We start from the raw sequence: 22,394 nt of genomic DNA on the forward strand, positions 1-22,394 counted from the left end.
TTTCTGGGTGTTTCTGTGGGAATATTTCTAGAAGAGATTAGCATTTGAATCAGTAGACTGAGTAAAGATCACCTTCACCCAGATGGATGGACATCATTCAGTCCATTGATGATTGAATCCATCGTTCAATCCATAGAGCAAAAACCAAGAAGGGAGGGCTAATTTGCTCTCTCTGCTTGGGCTGAGACATCCATCTTCTCCTGCCTTGAGGCACCATCCTCCTACTTCAGACTGGGACTTACACCATCTGCACCCAGATTCTTAGACCTTTGAACTCAGACTGAATTATGCCACCAGATTTCCGAGTTCTCCACAACCACATGAGCCAATTCCATAGATATAGATAGAGATAGATAGATAGATAGATAGATAGATAGATAGATAGATAGATAGATAGATATCCTATTGGTTCTGTTTCCTGACTCTGACTCACATAAAAGAACACCAAACTATTAGTAAGACCTGAGAGTGTTTGATATACAGGAAACACTAAGTAAATATTAACTCCAATTATTATTACTGCCATTATTCATTGTCCTCTAATCTACACTTATCCATCTTGTCCAAAGAGGTTTTATGTGTTGCATTTTCACGTGTCCAGCTGACCTCCCAGATTCTAGCAGCGAGCTCACTTCCTCTGTTTGTCAGAGAAGAAAAGACTGGAATTGACTGGATATAACTTCTGGGTGAACACAAGCTGAGCCCTGCGATCATCCTTCCCTCTTTCATGTGTTCACAAACTGACTCCTTGTATAATCTAGTCCAGAATCTTTGGAAATCAACAAGAAACTCACCACCTAGAGGTTCACAGAAGCCACACTCCTTCTCTGTTGAAATTTAGGATGACTTTTATTTCCCTACAGGCTTCTACCACTCTTCTGTTTTTTCCATGAATTCTCCCAAAGTTCATTACCAGTGTTCAAGTCTTCTCAGGACCTGCTGAGACCATGAGACGTGGGATCGTGGAGAGAACTGGAAAACTCTCTTCCAGTTTCTTCTCCTATTTTGAAGTTTGTGCCTCCCTCTTCCTCTTGTCAACATCCCTTCCACACTTTTCAGGCTTAAATTCTCTCTCCAACTCCCCACCTCGGTACCACAAAACCAGTTTATCTCTTCACAGATGACTACCTCTTCTAAAAATGACTTAGAATTTTTTTTAGATGATCGTCTAAAGATCACCTTCTGAAAGATGACTGTTATGCTTTTCTCAATGTATTTTAACCCTCCAGTCCCAGTGAGTTTCTCCTCGGTGCCACAGTCTTCTTGTTTCCCTGCCACCTCTTCTTTTTTGTTCTTGATCCTGAATCCTTCTTTCCATCGTTCTGGGTGTCTTCTCTGTGCTGGAGCTCATCAGAGCTCCCTGGCTAACCGCACTGGTTTCTCTGGTTACTCCTCCATGATCTCCATTGCTGGAAAAATTTGCACAGGCCGAACTGCACTCTCGAGAGATTTTTCCAGCCATTGTTGCCCTGCATTTTGAAGCCTTCTCCCACAGATTCAAGCTGACTTCTTTCTCTCAATTGTTTGAAATCACTTTCCCATCATCTGATTGTGCCTGATTTTAACTCCTCATTCTGTCATCTCTCCCAAGGTTCCCATCACTTCCACTCAGCCAGACGATGTCTTTTTGTTGGTGAGAATCTGGCTGAGCAAGTCAGTGACCCAGATCACTTCCTCCACCCCACGGAAAATTAAATTTTCAGATGGGAGAGACACAAAATCATCAAACACTCTGTTTTTAATTCAAAGAGACTTTCTGCGTGTATCTGGACAGCCAGCGTCCCTGTCACTGCAGTGATTTATCTCGCTGGGACAGTTTCATCTGCACCTGAAATGCATTTTCCATTTACCACATTTGCATTTGCTGGGTGGCCGTTAGTGTACAGCATGTAGAGGCTACAAATACATTAAGGTCATCCTCTATGCAAAAACATGGACAGATCCAGGTCAGGTCTGCACTAGCAAAGCCAAGTTTGCAGCAGCGAAAGGGAACGAGGTAATTTAACTGGAAAGATAACAGGGAATGGAAGCAAAGCCTTCATTTGTTTTAATTTTCTTCTCAGTTTTCTCAATATGCTTGGCCCACGGTGAGTTCATTTTGCTTCCGAAGGGTGTGGTTGCAAGCTTCATCAGTTTAGTCATCTGTAAAATGGGAATGGTAGGGTCTTCGCTCTCTATTTCATAGGAATATTTTGTGGCTCAAGGGAGATGAAGTAGTGAGAGAATCTGGGGGGAGAACTACAAAGCACTCAATAACTATGATGCATTTTTTAGAAAGCTTCCCCCAAGCGTTAGGGTGGGTTTCCCGAAAACTCTCTGTGGTCAGAGAATTTGTGATCAAAGGACTTACTGCCTTGTGAGAAGAACAAGGTTAAGGAAAGGAAGAACATTTAAACCCACTGAAGGTCTTATGTATATTTTATATATGTTTAATTGAAGCATAGTATTTACAGTGTTGTGTTAGTTTCAGGTACAGCAAATTCAGTGATACATGTGTGTTCTTTTCCAGATTCTTTTCCATTATAGTTTCCACCAGATATTGAATATGGCTCCCTGTGCTACACAGTAGGTGCTTGTTGTCAATCTTTCTAAGTCCTCGTCGCACTCTACAATTCCAGCTGGAAGAACAAATGGGGCACCAATTATGAGAGGCTGCATGAAGGAGTCATGCCAGAGTCCACATCCCATAACTATGCAGGGATCATTTTGAGTGTGTTCCCAGGATCAGGGAGTGTAAGGAACGTCCACTCAAAGGACTGGGCACACTTGCTCCCTGGAGAAGTAACAGTCCAGGCTCCGGCTGCCCACTTTCTTTCTCTGGGAGCTACTGTCTCCACGTCTCAGACAACAACAGTCTGTAAGGACATCCATGAGGCTCCAGGCATCAGGCTGCTGGATCATCTTACAACAAGGATGTTAACCGAGAAAAAAGAAAAAATGCTGCCTAAAGACACCGCTCTACTCCAGGTCTGAAACTCACTTCTAAATAAAGACATTAACTCATAAAGACAGGGGTAAGGATGCTGGCCTTGTGGGAGCTGACTTGCTGGAAATCAGAGAAATCAACACATGCACACCCGTATTCACACATTCACATTAAAGTATTTAGAATCCAGATTTTTTTTAAAGACCAGGAATATTGAAAATATCAAATAAAACCCACCATAACTGTAACTGCAAATAAAGTTATCATCTTGCTAGCAAATGTGGGCTATAAAAATTCCAAGATTTTGTGGTCTGGTTGAGGGCAAGGCTATTTCCAGAGCTTCACACAGAGATGCAGACACCCATACAAACCCATACTCGTAAAACACACACACGGGCAGCTATAAACTCACATATACGAGAACACAATCCAAATATGTGCACTTACAATCACCCTCCCTGGAGCTCATGCTTTCCTGCACAATGACAGACTCATCACATAATTTCACAAACACACTCATAAGGGAACCCAGGTACCACCATGGGAAAAAATACATGAATGCATACTTAGAGGTAAATACCAAAAACTCTATTGAAAACATCAATGCAAAGGCCCTTATATACAAACAAACCCACACACACAGAGACAACACACGTGGATGAAGACATAGGCAAGATGCAAACACATCCTATTCACTAGCACACCGCTGGGTGAACACAGACCCCGGAGACAGTGGCACACACGGGCTCACAAGGCTCATGCAAACACCAATGCATATACACACACGTGCCCGCCCACCTAGGCACTCTACTAGGTCATGGGTGGTCCCCCATCCCTACCTGCCTCTCCAACTTAATTGACTACCACTCTACCCTCTGCTTCGGTCAGCTCTCCTTCCATTCCGAGAACACCCCAAATTCTCTCCTGTTCCAACACTTTAGCAAGGTTTATTCCCCCAGCTGACCTTCTCTCATCCTTCAGACCTCAGGTTCAATACCCCCTCCCCAGTGGGGGCCTTCCTCCCCCACTGCATGATGTAGATAAATCACTTAATTACCCTCATCGTATATATACTTTGTTTGGGTCCTAATAGCACTGAGTGTGATTTTGAAAATGTACATTTCTGTATGATTGTTATCTGTTTCTCCCACTAGACAGCAAGAACCACATCAATTTCACTCATTATTTACATCCTGAGTCTACAACAGTGCCAGGCAAACAGTGGGCACTCAATAAATAGCTGTTGACTACACAATTGCTTGGAAGGAAGCCAGTTAATGATACATTTTTAAGCTGGTTACCTTGGGTAAATTCTGGGAAACAGTACAAACTAACCCACCCTTGGAATAAATGGTCCAGGGCATTTATACATCAATACCTGGCAGTCATTGATTGGGGTCTGTTTCTGGAACATCCATCTGGTCTGCTGTTCAAGCAGGCAGAGCAAACTTTCAGGGTTCTGTTAGGGGAGAATCCTGTAGGCACAGAGATGCAGATTTTAGCAGTTCAAAGTAGGTGAGAGCACACTTAAAGACTGAAGCTGGGGCAGGGCACCAATGTTTCTTCTACCAGCCTCCAATGTAGATTATCTTAATTCATGAGAACCAACGGAGAGTAGGTCTATGGGAAAGGGAACAGTTTTAGTGACTATGGATGGATATGAAAACAAGGGAAACAATTCTTTAGCTGACAACACTGCCCAAAATAACAAACCTGGAAGCACTGGGGTGCCAAAGATCATGGCAGTGGCCAGGGCAAGTGGATAAAACCACCCCGGCTGGTCTTCAGCTAGAGATGCCTCATGGCAAGTCAATCCCAAGAGAGGAGAGATGAATGCTGCTAAGATGATGACACTGAACACTTGGAAAGTCCCAGGCCCTTTTGAATAGAAGACTCTCCAGCTGCAAGATGGGAAATCCTGTGGTTAGAACAGCGTTCTGCAAGCAGCTCTAAGTCTTTGAAATACATGTGCAAAGCAAGAGGCATTTGGGGATGGAAAATGAAACAGACTCAGCTGGTCTTTTTGAGACACATGATGTACTGCATAGTAAACCTCAAGACAGGGAAGCAGGCAGCTGTATCTGCTGCCTCTTTGTTCCCCATCCATTTTCATCGTACCCCTTGCCCCAGTACTGCCAAGTATAAAGTCAGTTTTTCTAACACAAGAAGGAATCAGGTCACGGTCATTTTACTATGGTGGCCAGTCATCGCCAGTGACAGAGACTAAGTCACCTGCACAGGTGTCCCTGGGTTTACAAGCTGAACTATTCAAAATGCCAAACTCCTAATGAGATCATGTGTAGCGAGGGGTGTTCTCTTAAGAAAGGCTTCTCTGCCCATGTTGACTCACCATGTGTAAGAAAAAGGCATTGCCATACAATAGTTAAACTCCCTTTTAAAAACACATATAATTAACTCATGGACTCCAGTTGTGGGGGAAGAAGAGACTCTCTGGAGAACCTGCTGTGAGCAGTGAAATTGAGGCTTCATGGCTGGATGTCTCTGAACTATGACTCAGTTTGCACCACCCCACCACCAGCAACAGCATCTTGCTACCCCTGTGAGGGGCTCACCCTCGGGGCTCTGGATCAGTGTGGTACCAAGTGTGGTACCTGGCCCAGCGGCATTAGCGTCAGCATCCCCTGGGAACTTGCACAAATGCAAAATTGGAGGGGGGCCACCCTAGGCCAATGATCTTAGTTCAGGCTGCTGTGACAGGGTATCATCTTAGACTGAGTGGCTAACACACACAACAGACATTTATTTCTCACAATTCCAGAGATTTGGAAGTCCAAGATCAAGGCATCAGCAGATCTTCTGTCTGCTGAGGGCTCTCTTCTTGGTTTGCAAATGGCTGCTTTCCCTTTGTGTTTTCACATAGTGGAGAACAGAGAGAGAGGAAAAGAAAGCTCTCATATTTCTTCTTATAAGGGCACTAATCACATTCTTGAGGGCTCCAGTCTTAACGACCTCATTACCTCCCAAGAGTCCTATCTCCTAATGTCATCACACTGGGAGTTTGGATTTCAGCATATGAATCTGGGGTGCGGGGGAGCACAAGCATTCAATTCATAACACCTACTGAATCAGAAACTTTGGGAGTGGACCCCAGCCGTGGCTGTTGTAACAAACCCTCCAGGTGACTGTGTTGCATATTCAAGTTGAAGAAACACCGCACTAGATTAGCAAGAACTCTCTGCCTTCCCACCTCCTCATTCTTCCCTTCTACACCCAAATAATGTCGTTGCCCTGGGAGAACTAAGCACTCAGCTCTTGTCAAACGTCCAAAGATGTTGCATTCAGAATGCTGTAAGTGAGTCAGATGAGTTTCGTTATCATGGAAAAGTGTTGGCAACAGTTCTGGGGAGGACAGCTGCCCCTCCCCAGCCACACTGTTGCATTTCCCCCTGGGCTACTCTTATCAGGCAAAGATTTCAGTCTTTGAAACCTGAAGAGTTCCCACCTCTCAGGTGTCTGAAGTTTTTAACTTAGTGGTAATTTTGTTTCAAATACTTACTATAGAATAACAAGCAAATAGAAATGTGCACAGATCATACACAAAGTTTCCATAAACCCGTGTAATCCATGACCCAGACCAAGAAACAGACTAGAACCAACACTCCTGCTGCTTCTATAATAAACAACGACATTTGTACATTTTTCACCATCAGTTTTACCTATTTTGATACTTTACATGAAGTAAATCACACAGCATGTGTCCCTTTGTGACGGCCTTCTTTCACTCAGCATTGTAACTGGGAGACTGACTGAATATACCAAGAGTATGAGTTTCAAATACTGTCCTTGTCAACACTTGGAAGTGCCTGTCTTTCTTGTTTTAGCCATTCTGGCAGAAGTGTGGAGACATCTTATGGTGATTTCAATTTGCATTTTACCAGTGACCAGTAAGGTTAAACACCTTTTCATATGCTTATTGGCTACTTGGAAATCCTCTCTCCTGAAACACCTGTCTAAATTTTATGCTTTTTTCTCTTGGGTTGTTGAACTGTTTCTTATTGATTTATAGAAGCACTTTCTATGCTCTGGCTAAGTGTCCTTAGCTGAATATATGTATTTTAAATATCTTTCCACTGTGTCTTGCATTTTCACTCTTTTGGCGGTGTATTTTGATAAACACAAGTTCTTGATTTTAATGAAGACCAATCTAACAATTCTCCCTATTATGAATAGTGTTCTATCTTCCTTAAGAAATATTGGCCTACCCTAAAGTCATGAAAATATTCTCAAATTTGTCTTTATAATGTCTTATTGTTTTCACCTTTTACATTTAGAACTATAATGCATCTGGAATTGATTTTTGTGTACAATGTGTGATCCAGCCTCAGATTCATTTTTTTCCGTAGAAACATCCAACTGACCCCATATGATTTTTTTGGAGGGCATCCTTTCTGGACTGGAGCGCAGTGTCACTGCTGTCATGAATCAAGTGGACATATATGTTCGGATCTATTTCTAGATCTCCATTTGTTCTCTATTTTGTCTTGTGCCAATACCACACTGTCTTAGTTACTGTAGCTTTAAAATAAATCTCAATGTTGAGAGTGTAAGTCTTCCAACTTTGTTCTTCCCCAGAATTGTCTTGGCAATTCTGGGCCCTTTATATTTCCAAATAAATATTAGAATAGTTTTTCTGTTTCTACATACCCACATTCACGCGCGTGCATGCACGCACCCATACACACACACACACACACATACCGAGCAGACATATACACAAAACCCACTAACATTTTTAGTGGAATTTCATTAAACCCATAGATTATTTAAAAGAACTGACATATTTATAATACTGAAGCTTCCAATGTTTGAACATGTTATATCACTCAGTTTATTTACTTCTTTAATTTTTCTCAACTATATTTTATGGTTTCCTATAGCTAAGTCTTGTAAAGATTTTGATTTACTCCTAGATACCTGAGGGGTTTGGTGGCATTGTAAACTACATCACTTTAATCTGTCAATTTTCTATTTGTTTATTCATAGTTATAAAAACATAATTGATTTTTAATTTTAACTTTGTATTCGGTGGTCAAGCAAAATTCACTTATTAAGTTTTATAGTATAACTGTACATTATTTTGAATTTTCTACATGCATTCATGTCATCTACATATAATGATAATTTTCTTTCTTTCTACTCAATCTTTATGCCTTTTATTTCTTTTACCTGATTTATTGCATTGGATAGGACCTCCAGTACAATTTTGTCTAGAAATGGCAATAGTGGCCATCCTCAGATCATTACCAGTTTCGGGGAGAAAACTTTCAACATACCACTATTGAATACTATGTGATGTATGCTGCAAGATTTTTTGTAGGTATCATTTATCAGATTTTGTAAATTCCCTTCTATTCCTAGACTACTGAGGGGTTTTATAATGATTAGGTGCTGAACTTTTCAAATGCTCTTACTGAATCTGTTGAGATGATCAAAATTTTTCCTCTTTATGCCATTAATGTGATAAATAATATTTTTAAATGTTTAATCAACTTGCATCCCTAGAGTAAATCCAACTTTACCTAGGTGTATAGCCTTCTTTATACACTACTTGGTTTGATTTGCTAATATTTAGTTTGGGATTTTCATACCTATATAGAAAAAACGGCTTGTAGTTTCTTTTTTGTGTGGTGTTCTTATCAGGTTTTATTGATCTCATAATATCTCTATTTTTCATTTCTAATTTTTGTAAGTATTTTTATATTTGTAGTATTTCTTCCATAAATGTTTTTAAAAGTTCATTGATAAAGTAATCAGCTCTTGAGGATTTGTGTGTGTGTGTTGGAAGATTTTAAATTACAGTTTAAATATCTTTGTTAACATGCGACTCTTCAGATAGTCTCTCCTTGGTCAATTTTGATATATTACATCATTCTTAGAATTTTAATAATTCATCCACGTTTTAAAATACATTAGCATGAAGTTGTACATTATATCCTCTGTATCTGTATGAGCTATAGCAATATCCCTTTTCCCATTATAAAATTGTAATTTGTTGTCTGATTAGCCTTGCTAGAGATTTGTCTATTTTATTAGTCTTTCAGAGAATCAACTTTTGGGGGTTTTTTTTCCCTTGTTGTATTTTTTTCTAATTTATTCTTTTTAAATTATTTTCTTTATTGAACATTCTTTGGGCTTAATTTGTTCTTTTTCTAACTTTTTGATATGAAAGCTGGAATCATGGATTTCTAGCTTTTCTTCTCTTCTCATATATGAATACAGGGCTATAAATTTCCTTCTACCACAACTCGAGCCATATTCTTCATGCTTTTATACGTCCTATTTTTTATTATCATTCACTCCAAAATAATATCTAGTTTTCACTTTAATTTGTTCTTTGACTCATAGATTACTTAGGAATCAATTGCTTAATTTCCAAATACTTGAGCATTTCTTATTTTCTTTTTAGTGCTTATTTCTAGCTCAATTCTACTCTACTCAGAGGACACGTGCCAAGTAGTTTAAATGTTTTAAACTTGATGAAACTTGATTTCTGTCCTAAAATATAATCAACTTTACTAAATAGTCCATGTGTGATGTTGGAAAGTATTCTACTAGTAGTCAATTAGTATTCAATTAAGTCAGCTAGATTTAGTCAATTAAACAAATTAAGCTAATTTATGTAAATTAGGTCAAATGTATTAACCAGATCTTCTTTATCCTTACAGGCATACCTCCAAGATATTGTGGGTTTAGTTCCAGACCATCACAAAAAAGTGCATATCAAAATAAAGCACGTCACACAAATTTTTTGGTTTCCCAGTGCATACAAACGTTATGCTTCAGGAGGTGGGGGTGTGGAATAGCTCAGTGGTAAACGGTGAGCTTAGCATGCATGAAGTCCTCGGTTCAATCCCCAGTAACTCCATTAAAAAAAAAGTGAAATACGTTTTTGAAAGTTATACTTAAACTTTACTGTAATCTCTTTAGCATTATTTTATGCCTAAAAAAGCAATGTACATACCTTATTTTAAAAATACCTTATTGCTAAAACATGTTAACCATTATCTGAGCCTTCAGCAAGTCATAATCTTTTTGCTGATGGAAGGTGCTGCCTTGCTGTCGATGGCTGCTGGCTGATCAGGGTGGTGATTGCTGACGGTTGGGGTGGCTGTGGCAATTTCTTAAAATGAGACAACAGTGTTCATGACACCCCAAAAATGATTACAATAGCAACACCAAAGATCACTGATCACCATAACAAATATAATAATAATAAATAGTCTTTATTTTCACCAGTTTCACTGTGATGAACCAAATCTGGTTTTCTTTGGGTTCACTTTATTGGTTAATTACACGTGGTGTCTTTCATTATATTTGGAAAGTCACTTCAAATGTGGCTTCTGCTCCATTTTCTTCTCTCTCATCTTCTGGAATTCCAATGAAACATATGTATTCACCATGTCTCATATGACTCTTCCACTTCTCCATAGTTTCCATCTTTGGTAAACTATTTAACAATTCTGAGATTCATTTTCAGCATCTGGAAAATTCAGAGATATTAACGGTCTCACACAGCATTGTTTTCCTTTAATGAAGTTTATGTAAAGTGTGTATCCAATGCTTGTCAGGCAGCAGTCACTCAGTAAATATTCAGTCTCTTTCCTTTTTTTCCTGGCATCCTATCACTCAGTAATGCTGATGACAATGGGAATTACACTTTGTAACACTTCTTCTATGAGAGAGGTAGGATTTTAAGTCTTTGACATATATTATTTCTATTTCATTTACATCAATCCTGTGAAGTACCATTATTATGCTCATTCCAGAGATGAGGAAACTGAGGCACAGAGAGATAAAGGAACTTGATTAACTAGGTGGTTCTGACTCAAGTTCTCTTTAGATTGCAGTCACACTGTCACCCCAACTCCAGTGCCTAAAAAATAAATTTGAATTGCTCCCCCAAAATATTTAGTTGAACCACATGAAACTGAAGGTATTTGACCATTTTGACCTACAAAAATGTCACATTCATATGGTTCAACCTAATAATTTACGCTTCCTAGAACAGGCTTCAAGACTGAGATGGTGCAAAAAAAAACAAAAACACACACACAGCAGAGGGGATTTCAAACCTACTATAGCAAAAGCTTTTTTTTTTTTTTTTTTTTAATTTCTATCCACCTCCTTGATGTGGTAAGAGCTATGGGGGCAAGGCCAGAACTCAAGAAAGCAACATCTGGATGAGGCAGGAGGGATCAATTTTTCTGTGGTCTTATGATAAATTAGCAAGCAGAGCTTCAAGAGTCTGGGACCAAAAAAGACTCCTCTTCCTCAGTCCTTATCCCCCCTGCTCGCTCCCCTCCCCTTCTTCTCTCTCCAGCATCTGTCCCAGTCCACCTCTTCAGAGTCTGGTTCGGATCCTCTAGGGGCTTGGAGGAGTCATGTTAGATTGTCTGGAATTCCCCAGAAATTCTTTCTGGTTTTCATAACATCTTATAACCAGCATTGTGGCTGTTTCAAGATTCACAAGCAAGTGATTGCAAACCCCTTTATTTGAGGAAATTGACCCTCATCAGGACAGTCCATAATCTAGAGAGGAAACTTCCAAAGTTGAAGCCATCATAGAACTGGGAATAACCTAAATATCCACCAACAGAGGAGGGGTTAAAGACACCAAGCTTAATTCACACAGTGTAATGTTGTACAGCATTTAAAAGAAGTGAGGGAGATTGTTGTTTACTTAGAAAGATATCCAAAACAAAAAAGTACATTGCAGGTCAACATGCAATGTGGGTTGTACGTCTCTTTGTGTGTGTGTGTGTGTGTGTGTGTGTGTGTGTGTGTGTGTGTGTATTTGTGTGAAACTGTCTGGAAGAATAAATATTAAAATAATGACAATAGTCATTTCTGAGTAGGGAAGTTATTGGGGAAGAGGGTCAAGGGGACTTTGAAAGTAACTGTTAAGTTTATGAGATTATATTTATGTTTACTTGTACAATTAAAAATAAACCATTTTTAAAGCCATAAATCATTTCATCCTAGTTTGATTTCTTCAAAAACAGACCCTGAGATAAGGATTCAAGTGCAGTTGTTTTACTTAGGAAGTGTTCTCAGGAAATAAGAATAAGAGAGTGAAGAAATGATACCACAATGGGCAACTGGGGTGTAATCTTCTAGGGAACATGTACTGCAGAGTATCTCATCTGAGGGAGTAGGGGACTGGGGTATTGATACACCAGATTCCATCACTCAGTGTTGAAGGCTGCTCTTGAGGAACATTAATTCGCTGGCACTTCTGGCCTGCCACACAGTTGGGCCTAGTGGACCCTGATGGCTAGAGAAAAGCCTTAAGGAAAGAAATGAAGGGGTTGGCAGTTGACAGTTGAGCTGGCACGCACTTGAGCGGTAAGAACAAAAGGATTTGAACAAGATGCCAATGACATCTACAAGAGCTGCAGCTCTGCTCCACTGTAACTCAGCATTGTTAGGGCAGCCTCCGAGGTTCTCTCTGGATATCTGAGCTGGGTGTGACCTTTCAAGAGGAGAGGCACCTCTGAGAGAGGTCCCCCACACTCCTCATGGCTGGAGTTTCACATAGGTCTCATCGCTCTGTCTAGGAAAATCCAACCAACCAATCTCCCTGACTTTTATGGGAAGCCCCGCAGTCTCAGCTCCCCCTACAGGAAAGAAACATTCTCTCTTCTGCAGGCATTGGCTGCAGATGAGTTTAATAACAAAAACAAGTAAGTACTGAGCATCACTTTCTATAGGATTCAGCCATCCAAGTGACCTTATAAGATGGGGATTAGAAAGCTAGATTCAAACCAAACTTTTTCTATTTGTAATATATGGGTAGGTCTCTGTCCCTCTCCAAGCTTCATCTATGAAATTTGTGCAATGGGACTATTTACCCCGTTGGCTCATGTGTGATGCGCACACACGTATTTAGAAAGCATGCCTAAGGCACTGAGCACAATTCTTGGCACAGAGTTTATATTCCACAAATGTCAGCCTGTCCAGAAACTGAAACTTCCAAAATTAATTTCACACCTGCTGTTTTCTCAACTTTGCTCTGCGAGCCGTGGGAAAGAGACAAAGAGAAAAACCTCATCTCTCCTCAAGCAGCAGTAATATGTCCTCATGAATCACGAGGTTATGAGTCCTCAGACAGGAAATTGAGTCCCTGGGGACTTGGAGATTCTGCAGCCAGGAATGCAGAGGTGGAGCCCAAAGGAGAAAACTGCTTAGGAGAGGGGACAGCCTGTGACCTTATACCCTTGGGCAGCTGGAAAGCTCCCCCCACTCCCCAGGCCCTTCGCATCCTAGTCCAACTAATCTGAGTGCAGCAAACCTGTTTCTATTGACCAGCCTTGCTCTGATTTAAATTTCAAACAGCCCACGGTTTTATTCTCTCCTCACCATCCCTGAAAGCTAACCATTATGGATTTTACAGGCCTCCGAGCCCTCGGCTCACACACTCGATTTGCACAATCTTTGCATAAGGAAAAAGGCAGTCGATGCAAACTGAATTAATTGTAATTGACCATAATATGCTTACAGAAATGCCAAGGAGTTTTCATTAGTAGATAAGCCCCGACGTATCTGCTGATGATTTACACCTGCACGAACACACTGCATGGCCTCAGTTAATTATGAGACCTGACACGGGAGGTGCTTCATCAGACCCAGGCAGGGGCCTTCCAGGGGCCAGTAACACCTCCAGGGACCGACCCATCTTGGCTCGCTTCCTGTGAAGGGCTTTGAAGTCACAGCCTGAGAGAAGGCAGAGCTAGCCCTGTTGGGCTCAGGCTGGACCCTCCTCGCTGCCCCAGCCTCTGAGTTCTTCTGCCTCCTCCCTTGGAGTTGCCATTCCCTGCAACCCCATCAATCCAATCCCACAGCTTCAGTCTTTCTCTATCAAGTCATCATTGCTGAGGCTGGCATGGAACTTGTGTCCTGGTTCACATAACAGATCGTCATTCATTTATTCTTTTTTCAAAAAATATTTTCTAAGTGCCTCCTCTGTGATTGTCTTCATGCCAGGACTGGGGATAGAACACAGACATGGACCTACTGCAAAGAGCTTAATATCCAGTGATAGGCTGAAAGATTGAACAAGCTCATGAATGCCAACGGGTAATGATGCGATGAGAGTAAGGAACAGGGTAATGGGAAGGAAATCAGGGCTTTTGGTTAGAGATGGAGAAGTTTTCTCAGAGGAGGTGATATCTCAGCTGAACCTTGAAGCATGAGAAGGCATCATCCAGGTGAGGTGTTGAGGCAAAACTATTCCAGGTAGAAGAGCTAGCACATGCAAAGGCCCTGAGGAGGAAAACAGCTGGCACCTCGTGGAGGCTCATGAGGCTGGAACAGCACATGTGAGGCAGAGAATGGAGGGAGCTGAGGCAAGAAAGCAGTCAAAGGCCAGAATATGCAGGACCTTCTAGACCAGGTGTACAAGGACCCTGAATTTAATTCCAAAAGGATTGGTGGGTATGAAAGAGATTAAAGTGAGCCTATTTGAATAGACTTGGGTATTTAAGGAATAAATGTCACTCTGGCTATTAGGAGTGGCAAGAAAATAGATTCTTGGAGATCAAAAGTGGGAGTATGGAGACCAGTTAGGAGGGGACTGTTAGAGTCATCCAGGCAAAAGATGACGGTGTCCAGTAGCAAGTCGGGATGGAGACAAGTAGGGAGGAGACAGGGGCCTCTGTCTGCTCGGGGCCCTCTGGCTGAGTGCCTACCTCTGACCAGTGCCTCCAACAATCAGAACTCAACCTTGAATTAAAAATAGACTTACCATATGAACAAGCAATCCCACTTCTGGGCATATACCCAGAGGGAACTCTAATTCGAAAAGATACCTGCACCGCAATGTTCATAGAAGTGCTATTTACAATAGCCAAGACATGGGAAAACCTAAATGTCCATCAACAGATGACTGGATAAAGAAACTGTACACACACACACACAGAGAATACCACTCAGTCATAAAAAAAGAATAAAATAATGCCATTTGCAGCAACATGGATGGACCTGGAGATCATCATTCTAAGTAAAGTAAGCCAGAAAGAGAAAGAAAAAGACAATATGATATGACTTATATGTGGAATCTTAAACAAAAAAAAAAAAAGACACAAATGAACTTATTTATAAAGCAGAAACACACTCTCAGATATAGAAAACAAACTTATGGTTACCGGGTGGGAAAGGAGTTGGGAAGGGATAAATTGGGAGTTTGAGATTTGCAGATACCATCTACTATATATAAAATAGATAAACAATAAGTTTATACTGTATAGCACAGGGAACTATATTCAATATCTTGTAGTAACCTATCATGGAAAAGGATAGGATATGAAAAGGAATATATGTATGTATATGTATGATTGAAACATTATGCTGTACACCAGAAATTGGCACAACATTGTAAACTGACTATACTTCAATTAAAAAAAAAAAGAACTCAACTTTGATCTCAAAACTGTCTGTTCTGGAATCTGCAGTCTCATTCCTGCATCCGAGAAAAACCCAGTACTTCTGACACTGACAATGACTGTTTCCTGCCTGAATTCCCTACAACAGTGTTATCCAATAGAAATATAATGTGAGCCACATATGTAACTTTAAAGCTTCTAGTATACCTTAAAAAAATAAAAAGAATAAAAAGAAACAGGTGAAATTAATTTTAATAGTATTTTGTGTAACCCAATGTATCCAAAACAGTATCATGTCAAGGTATAATCAATATAAAAATTATTAATGAGATATCTTACCCTTTTTTCATGCCAAGTCTTCAAACTGCAATGTGTCTTTCTACTTAGAGCACACCTCATTTGGACTGGCCGCATTTCAAGCGCTCAATAGTCCCATGTGCTTACTGGCTTCCTTATTATACTATGCAGTTCGGAATCTGCTCACATGAACTCCTTTGCCATCCTCTGCCCACTTTTTGGAAAGTGAACACCTTTATCAAGCACTCAAGGGCCCATTACAAGACTAGATTGACAGGTCTGTGTAATCCTCACAGTCCCATGAGTATCAGATGTTCTGATTAACAGAACACATTACTACCAGGCCCCTTAACAAAAGACCACTTGATCACATGGGCTCCACGTGACTTCCAAGCTTTCTGTTTAAGAGCTTTAGCCCCAGGCTGAAATTCCTTTAGCATTTGCAATGTGGTTTATAAAGCCAGTGCAGACATTGTCTTTTGGAAGGAATGGATGAGGAGCTCTGTCAAAGGGCCAACTTCTCAAAAGCCTTTTATCACTAAGCTAACTGGGAGGGTGGGCTGAAGCCCTGAGAGAGAAGATGAGAAGGCAGGGCACCTGAGGGCTGACCCAGAGGTCCCCTGTGAAGTGGTCACGGTCACAGGTGGACATTGTGCTCCAGCATCCCCTGCGCTATCAGCAGTGATTATGAGAATCATCAGCATCATCACAGCAGTTATTATCTCATTTAATTCTTACAACGCCCTTAAAGTTGGCTACTATTATTTTCTCTGTTTTACATATAATGAAACCAAGGCTCAGAAAGGCTCATGGAGTTGCCCAAGGTCACACAGCTAAAGGAGTGAAGGATCTGGAATTTGAGCCCCCATTCTTCTTGTAGCTACTGTGTGAAACTGCCTCCTATTAAAAACTACCCCCACCCCTGCCTCTTCCACTCCCGCCACCAGCATTTGAAGTTCCCTAGGTGCCAGGCACTGTGCTAAAAACTTCATGCACAGTCACCCGCTGAACCTTCAATTTAAACCTCTGAGGTCAGGGTTATTATTACACCCTTCTGGAAGACAAAGAAACTCAGAGTCAGATAAATTAAATAATTTGCCGAAGGCCAGTTAGCAAGTGGAGGAGGCAGTTTGAAACCATACTCTGGAGTCTGCTCTGTCTACCTCTAAAGAATAATTGCTACCAGTAGTCGGGGCATAAAACCACCCCCATTGCTGCTGCCGCCGCCACTGCCAACACTGGGAGCAGCAGGTGGTGTGCCCCGACCTGCCGGGGCTTCGCCTCTATTCCTTCTAATCTTTGCAACATCCCAACATAATAGTTATCATTATTAACAATATGTTGTATAGCGAGAAACTGAAGATTAAAAGGTTATCAGTCTCGGAGGGGAGGACACAGCTCAAGTGGTAGAGCACATGCTTGGCGTGCACAGGGTCTGGGGTTCAAGCCCCAGGATCTCCTCTAAAAATAAATAAACCTAATTATCTCCCCCTCAATAACAAAAAAAAATTTTTTAAGTCTCTCTCCAGGTCACGCAGCTGCTAAGTGGTTGAGCTAAGTTTAGAACCAAGATCTGACTGTCTGACCAGCGGCCCAGGAGAGGTGACTCATGCTGGTTGGAGAGGGCTGTTAAATGACTGGGGATTTTGCAAACCCTTAATCATGTTTTTTTTTAAACACAGACGGCCATGATTTAAAGCTAAATGTTATCAATTTACAATGAAATGAATTATATTCATAAAAGGTAATACATACTCAAAAATCATTACTTCGTAATTGCTTTATTACAGGTTACCGTTGTCTATTGTCTGTGTTTCAAGGTTATTTACATCCGACATCTATTGTGTCTGTACTGTGGGGTGACTGTTATAATGGTGTGTGGTTGTCCATCTCTTCCCAATTCCTCGTTCAACGACGTGGATTGGTAACTTGACACTGGCCGTGGTGAAAGTATTTACACCATAGAAATAGTAAACATTGCAAATCAGGGCTTGGTATTTCGAAGAGCCATCTGTTTAAACACTTGCCCGTCCACCCCTGTATGGGACCCACATCTTCCCACCATATCTTACCGTCTTACTAACCATAAAGTTCCTGCTAAGTCTCAGTGGTCCTCCAGCCTCCATCCCTCTGAGCACATGAGCCTCACCTCAGAGGATGCAGAGGGTTCCCTCACCTGGCCCTGGCCTTCACAAGGAAAGGAGAGGTGGCACCCCCAGGTAAGTGCTTGCCAAGCAATGCCCGCTTTGGAGAGGCCGTTTCTCCTGTGTCCACAAGGTTCTCTCCAAGCTGGAGCTACATTTAAAGATGTTCGAGTTTTTCCCATCTTTCTGGAGAGGAAGACAGAGATCATAGCCAAAACAGTCTGTCATTTCAAGGTAATCCCAATCAAAATCCAAACAGAAATTTTCTCCACCAAGTGGAATATAATCAGCCATGAAAATGACGAATAGGAAAATATATTATGGCTTGAATATATATTCGTGACCTATTTTGTAGGGAGGGGAGAAACAGAACAAAAATGAAATCTAGAATATGCTCACATTAATTTATAATATGTCTACACATGCATATATAACATATTGTATATATAATATGTATTATATGTATAGTGTATATAGATGTTTACTGTATGTTTTATACATACATTCGTGTGTGTGACAGAGAGAGAGAGAATACATTGGAAAAATAAAGTTGCAGGTAGTTGGATCTCTTAAGTAGTAACATTATCATTGATTTTTTAAAAATTATTTTTCCTATTTTGGAGAGGGAGGGAAAGGGTTACTTCCTCGGACTGTGCATTGCCATAAAGCTGGGATGTATCAGACCAGCCTGGCTGGGTTCACATCGCATTTCTATCCTTCTGAGCAATGTGATTGAAGACAAACCACTAGACCTCCCTGACACTAAGTCTTCTCGTCTGTAAAATAGAGGCAGTACTGGGACCAGCCTCATAAAGGCACTGCAGGTGTCAAAAGACGCAACACGCTTAGTAGAGAGCCTGTCACAAAGCAAGTGCTTGGTGCATATGAACACTGATGAGGAAGAAGAGGAAGAGGAGGAGGAAGAGGAAAATGGAAGATGGATAAATGGATAAGGTATCGAAGGTCAATTTAGTGCCAAATTTCCCCCACGAAGAGTCCAAATTCTTGGGACTATGTTCTTCTGAGAACTTTAGCCAGTTCTATATAAGAAGGAAGGAGTGGAGAGCAGATAGAAGAGGCTGTTTTGTGTTTCCCTAAAATAAATACAGTGCCAAAAAGAATGAGAGGGTGATGTAACAGTCCACCTGCCTCTGCCTTCGTCCCTCTGTCTCCACCTTCTTCCCAGATCTAGAGTCAGGAAGCCCTCCTAGGCGTCTGCCCCATGTTGCCCCAGAACTAGAATTCTTTAGGTCCAGTGGGGATCTCAGCTCTCCGCTGGAGCAGCAAATCCACAGGCAGGCAGAAATCTATACTGAACACACCGTCAGCCCATTTCCCCAAACTGATGAAAGCTCAGATCAGGACCAGGAAAGGAGGATTACAGAAAAGGTTAAAGCTTTCATTCTGCCGCCTTCTACTAGGCAGCGTGTGCTACACATTTCTAACAGCTGCAATTAGCCTCCTTTTATAGTTGTAGTAGAATTTAATTAAGCAAATTCCCTGCTGTGTGACTTCTGAAAGCAGGACACAGTGCAAGGAGCAGACTGGTGATAGCGAGGGGAAACTGCTGGTCCTCTCTGCCCAGAAGCTACTCCTCAGAACCACAGGCATGTGATAGAAACATTTAGAGATGACGGTAATAAAATTGAGATGGAGACCCTACTTCCCCGAGAGGTAGACTTACCTGCTGTGAATGAAGGGGTTGGGTTGGAGAAGGGGCAGAGGAAAGATAAATGAACACGGAAAGAATGAAACACAGGGGACCTGAGAAAAGCAGTCCATTAGGATGAATCCTTTTCTCTGAAAATGTGCAAATTCCCTGTGTGAACAGATGTAGCAAGAAATGAGCGGGAGCACCTTCGAGAATTTGATTATGCACCACGGCTTGCCCCTCGGCGGCCAGCCTCCCTACACAACCATCATTTGCTTATTTCAGGGCTCCCTGGCTGTTCTCTAAAATCAAATCTTCACTAATAACCATATTCAGCATTGAACAAGCGCTTGGTATTTCCCAAGGACTTCCACAAGCAGTAATTAGTTAATAATTCAATGTAGTTGAAGAACAGGCACAAATCACAAGTCTGCAAGAACAAGGTGCCTTCCCTGTTCGTGGTGTACAGAAAGAAAGTCTTACACCAGGTATCAGGGGTCCTTGAGTCCTGGAATTATATGCAATGTATTAGTGTGTGTGTCTGTGTAAGTGTTTGTTATTGTATGCATGCATGTGTGTGAGTGCATGTGTGTCTGATGTATGTGCATGTGTATACATGTGCATGCATGTGTGTGAAAATACCTTCATTGGGTCCTCAGAGGGACATCCAGACCAAAAAGGGAAAATAACCATAGCACTAAAGGAGGAGCTTACGATATAGACTCAGAAAACTTGAGTCAGGACCCAGGTTCAGCCACCTACTGGTTGTCCTACTTTGTTCAGATCAAGTCCCCTCTTAGTGCCAGAGTTTCCTCGTCTATAAGATGGAAAGAATTTCTTTCTCCTGAGGTTGTGAAGATTAAATAAAAGTCCCACCGCAAAGTCAAAATCGATCAGTGCCTCAACTCTCCGTCTTCCATTTGCTCCTTCATTCCATAGCTGGGCAGCAAAGACAGTTCAAAACTCCAAGTTTGCTCAGCATTGTGTGAAGAGAAAGAAGAGGAAGCTGTAAGAAAAGCTGCAGATGTGGAAGAACCTGAAAGAATGGATTGTGGGAAACAGAAGGCTACTCTGGGTGCAAGGGCAATAGGAGGAGCTTGTAGAGTTAAAACTGGTGTTGCGAGTTTGCAGACCAGAACTTACGACCTTTGTATCACTTGTGATAAGTGCTACCAGATCCCACAACAGCGGTCATGAGCCATGAGGAGCAACAGCAGCGTTTATCAGTTGAGCACATGGGTGAAGTCGAGTTCACTTGAAGAAAACGGTGACCGCTGAAATCACCGTGCTCTCCCACCACCTCCTGTGTGGTCAGCTGCCCCAAGCAGGCGTCCTGGATGATGAAGACGATCATTGAGACTGTTGCAGGAGGAAAGATGCTCACATATGTCTTCTGATTTTCCTGAAAATGTCTGCAAACTGTCATTCCAACAATAAAGTATGACTACACAAGACACTGCACAACGAAATAAGTAGGGCATAGAATCTATCCTAATTAATGGTTTTGATTTTTAAAGAAATCACCCATAAATGTGACCATTGGTCATATTCACCAATATGTATAATTTCCCTAATAAAGAGACTTATATGTGTATGTATTAAATGTTAAAAATGTTCCATTACAAAAAAAAATAAAAAGTGTGTGTCCCTAAAAGGACCCTACAGGCCATTTTCTGCTTTGTGTTTCTTGCCTCAGTATAGAGATATTTCCATTTCACTTGCTATTAAGGAAATCTTACATCTTTGACGCGGTCTGCTGCTGTCTGTCTGTCAATCACTATCTTCATGTGGATCCGTCACAGAATCTGACACATTCAAAGGCTTGACCACATAGTAACTGAGAGAGACAGACTTCAAACTGAGATCTGCTGTCCAGTGTTCTTTCCTGGACACCACCCAGAATCACTGGCTTAAAGCAAAACACACCTGAAACAGGGATAGGTGGGCAAAGGGACCCCGTGTCCCAGCCACTGTCTTCACCACACCCCTCTGCCTCAAATTGACTGAACCCGCCAGCTCTGAGATCTGAGAACAGACAGACACGTCTGGGTGGGCGTGATTCAACTCACACACACCAGAGAAGGATTTTAAGAAGTAGAGAGACCTGGGAAAGACTCACCCTACAAAATAACCCTGGCATTTGGGTGGAGAGTTGATAATACTGATCAATGACTTACAGTGAACAGATCGGCTGAGAATACAAAATTCTGGTTTCGGAATTAGGCACAAACTTGAATACGTATTTAGAATAAGAAAATAAATTACAAAAACTGTATTTTTTTAAGTAACTGATAAAACTAATATTACAAAATCCTGGAAAATAACACAATGTTTGTATTAATTAGCACACAGGTGCAACACTATAATAATTCCTACCTTCGGTTGGCCGCATATTCTTTGATCTCCTTTTCATATGACACTGAGCATGTAAAATCATTTTCTATGGGGAGAAACTTACGACAGAGAACTCAGGCTTTCTGAATTATTTTTGCCTTGGCATAGTAGAGCAAAACTGGGTTTTTGGTTTTTTGTTTGTTCATTTGTTTGTTTTTAGCCTCACTGATTCATCATTGGAAATTCCATCAAAATTTTTAGGAGTGTTGACAAATTTGAGAACTCTTCTATCAAGTTTGTTTCAAAATAACCTGCGAGATTTTAGGGGCCTTCAAAAGTTTTCTTGTGCAATAGATTAAATACTATTTGGATGGGCAACATTCATGAATCAGGGCTTTGGGAAAAAAAGACATTTACCCCAGAGTGAGTTAAGAGGCCCTGAAGTTTAAGAGCTTCTCAGTAAATTCACATCTGATTGCCTTATAAAGCCCTGACGGGATGGTCCTCGGGCACCCCTTCCAAGGTACTGCCCATCAAATCTCCCTTTGTTCAGTCTCCGCCAGCCACTTGACCTTTAGTTTCATCTAATGCTCATGCTTTCTTCCCATTGCCAGAACTTTGCACAGGCTGTGACCCCTTCC

At 41.3% G+C, this 22,394-nt stretch overlaps 1 long non-coding RNA gene across 1 annotated transcript; it reads right to left on the reverse strand.

The window, feature by feature from the left end:
• Positions 1–10,205: 10,205 nt before the first annotated feature.
• LOC105085021 (uncharacterized) lies at positions 10,206–15,929 on the reverse strand. Its single transcript, XR_836763.3, has 2 exons — positions 15,667–15,929; positions 10,206–10,427 (listed from the first exon to the last, which is right to left on the reverse strand). It is a non-coding gene; the product is annotated as an uncharacterized LOC105085021 (long non-coding RNA).
• Between the last annotated feature and the right edge of the window lie 6,465 nt (positions 15,930–22,394).

The sequence above is a fragment of the Camelus dromedarius genome, chromosome 18, assembly GCF_036321535.1.
Source record: "Camelus dromedarius isolate mCamDro1 chromosome 18, mCamDro1.pat, whole genome shotgun sequence".
Taxonomy (NCBI): Eukaryota; Metazoa; Chordata; class Mammalia; order Artiodactyla; family Camelidae; genus Camelus; species Camelus dromedarius.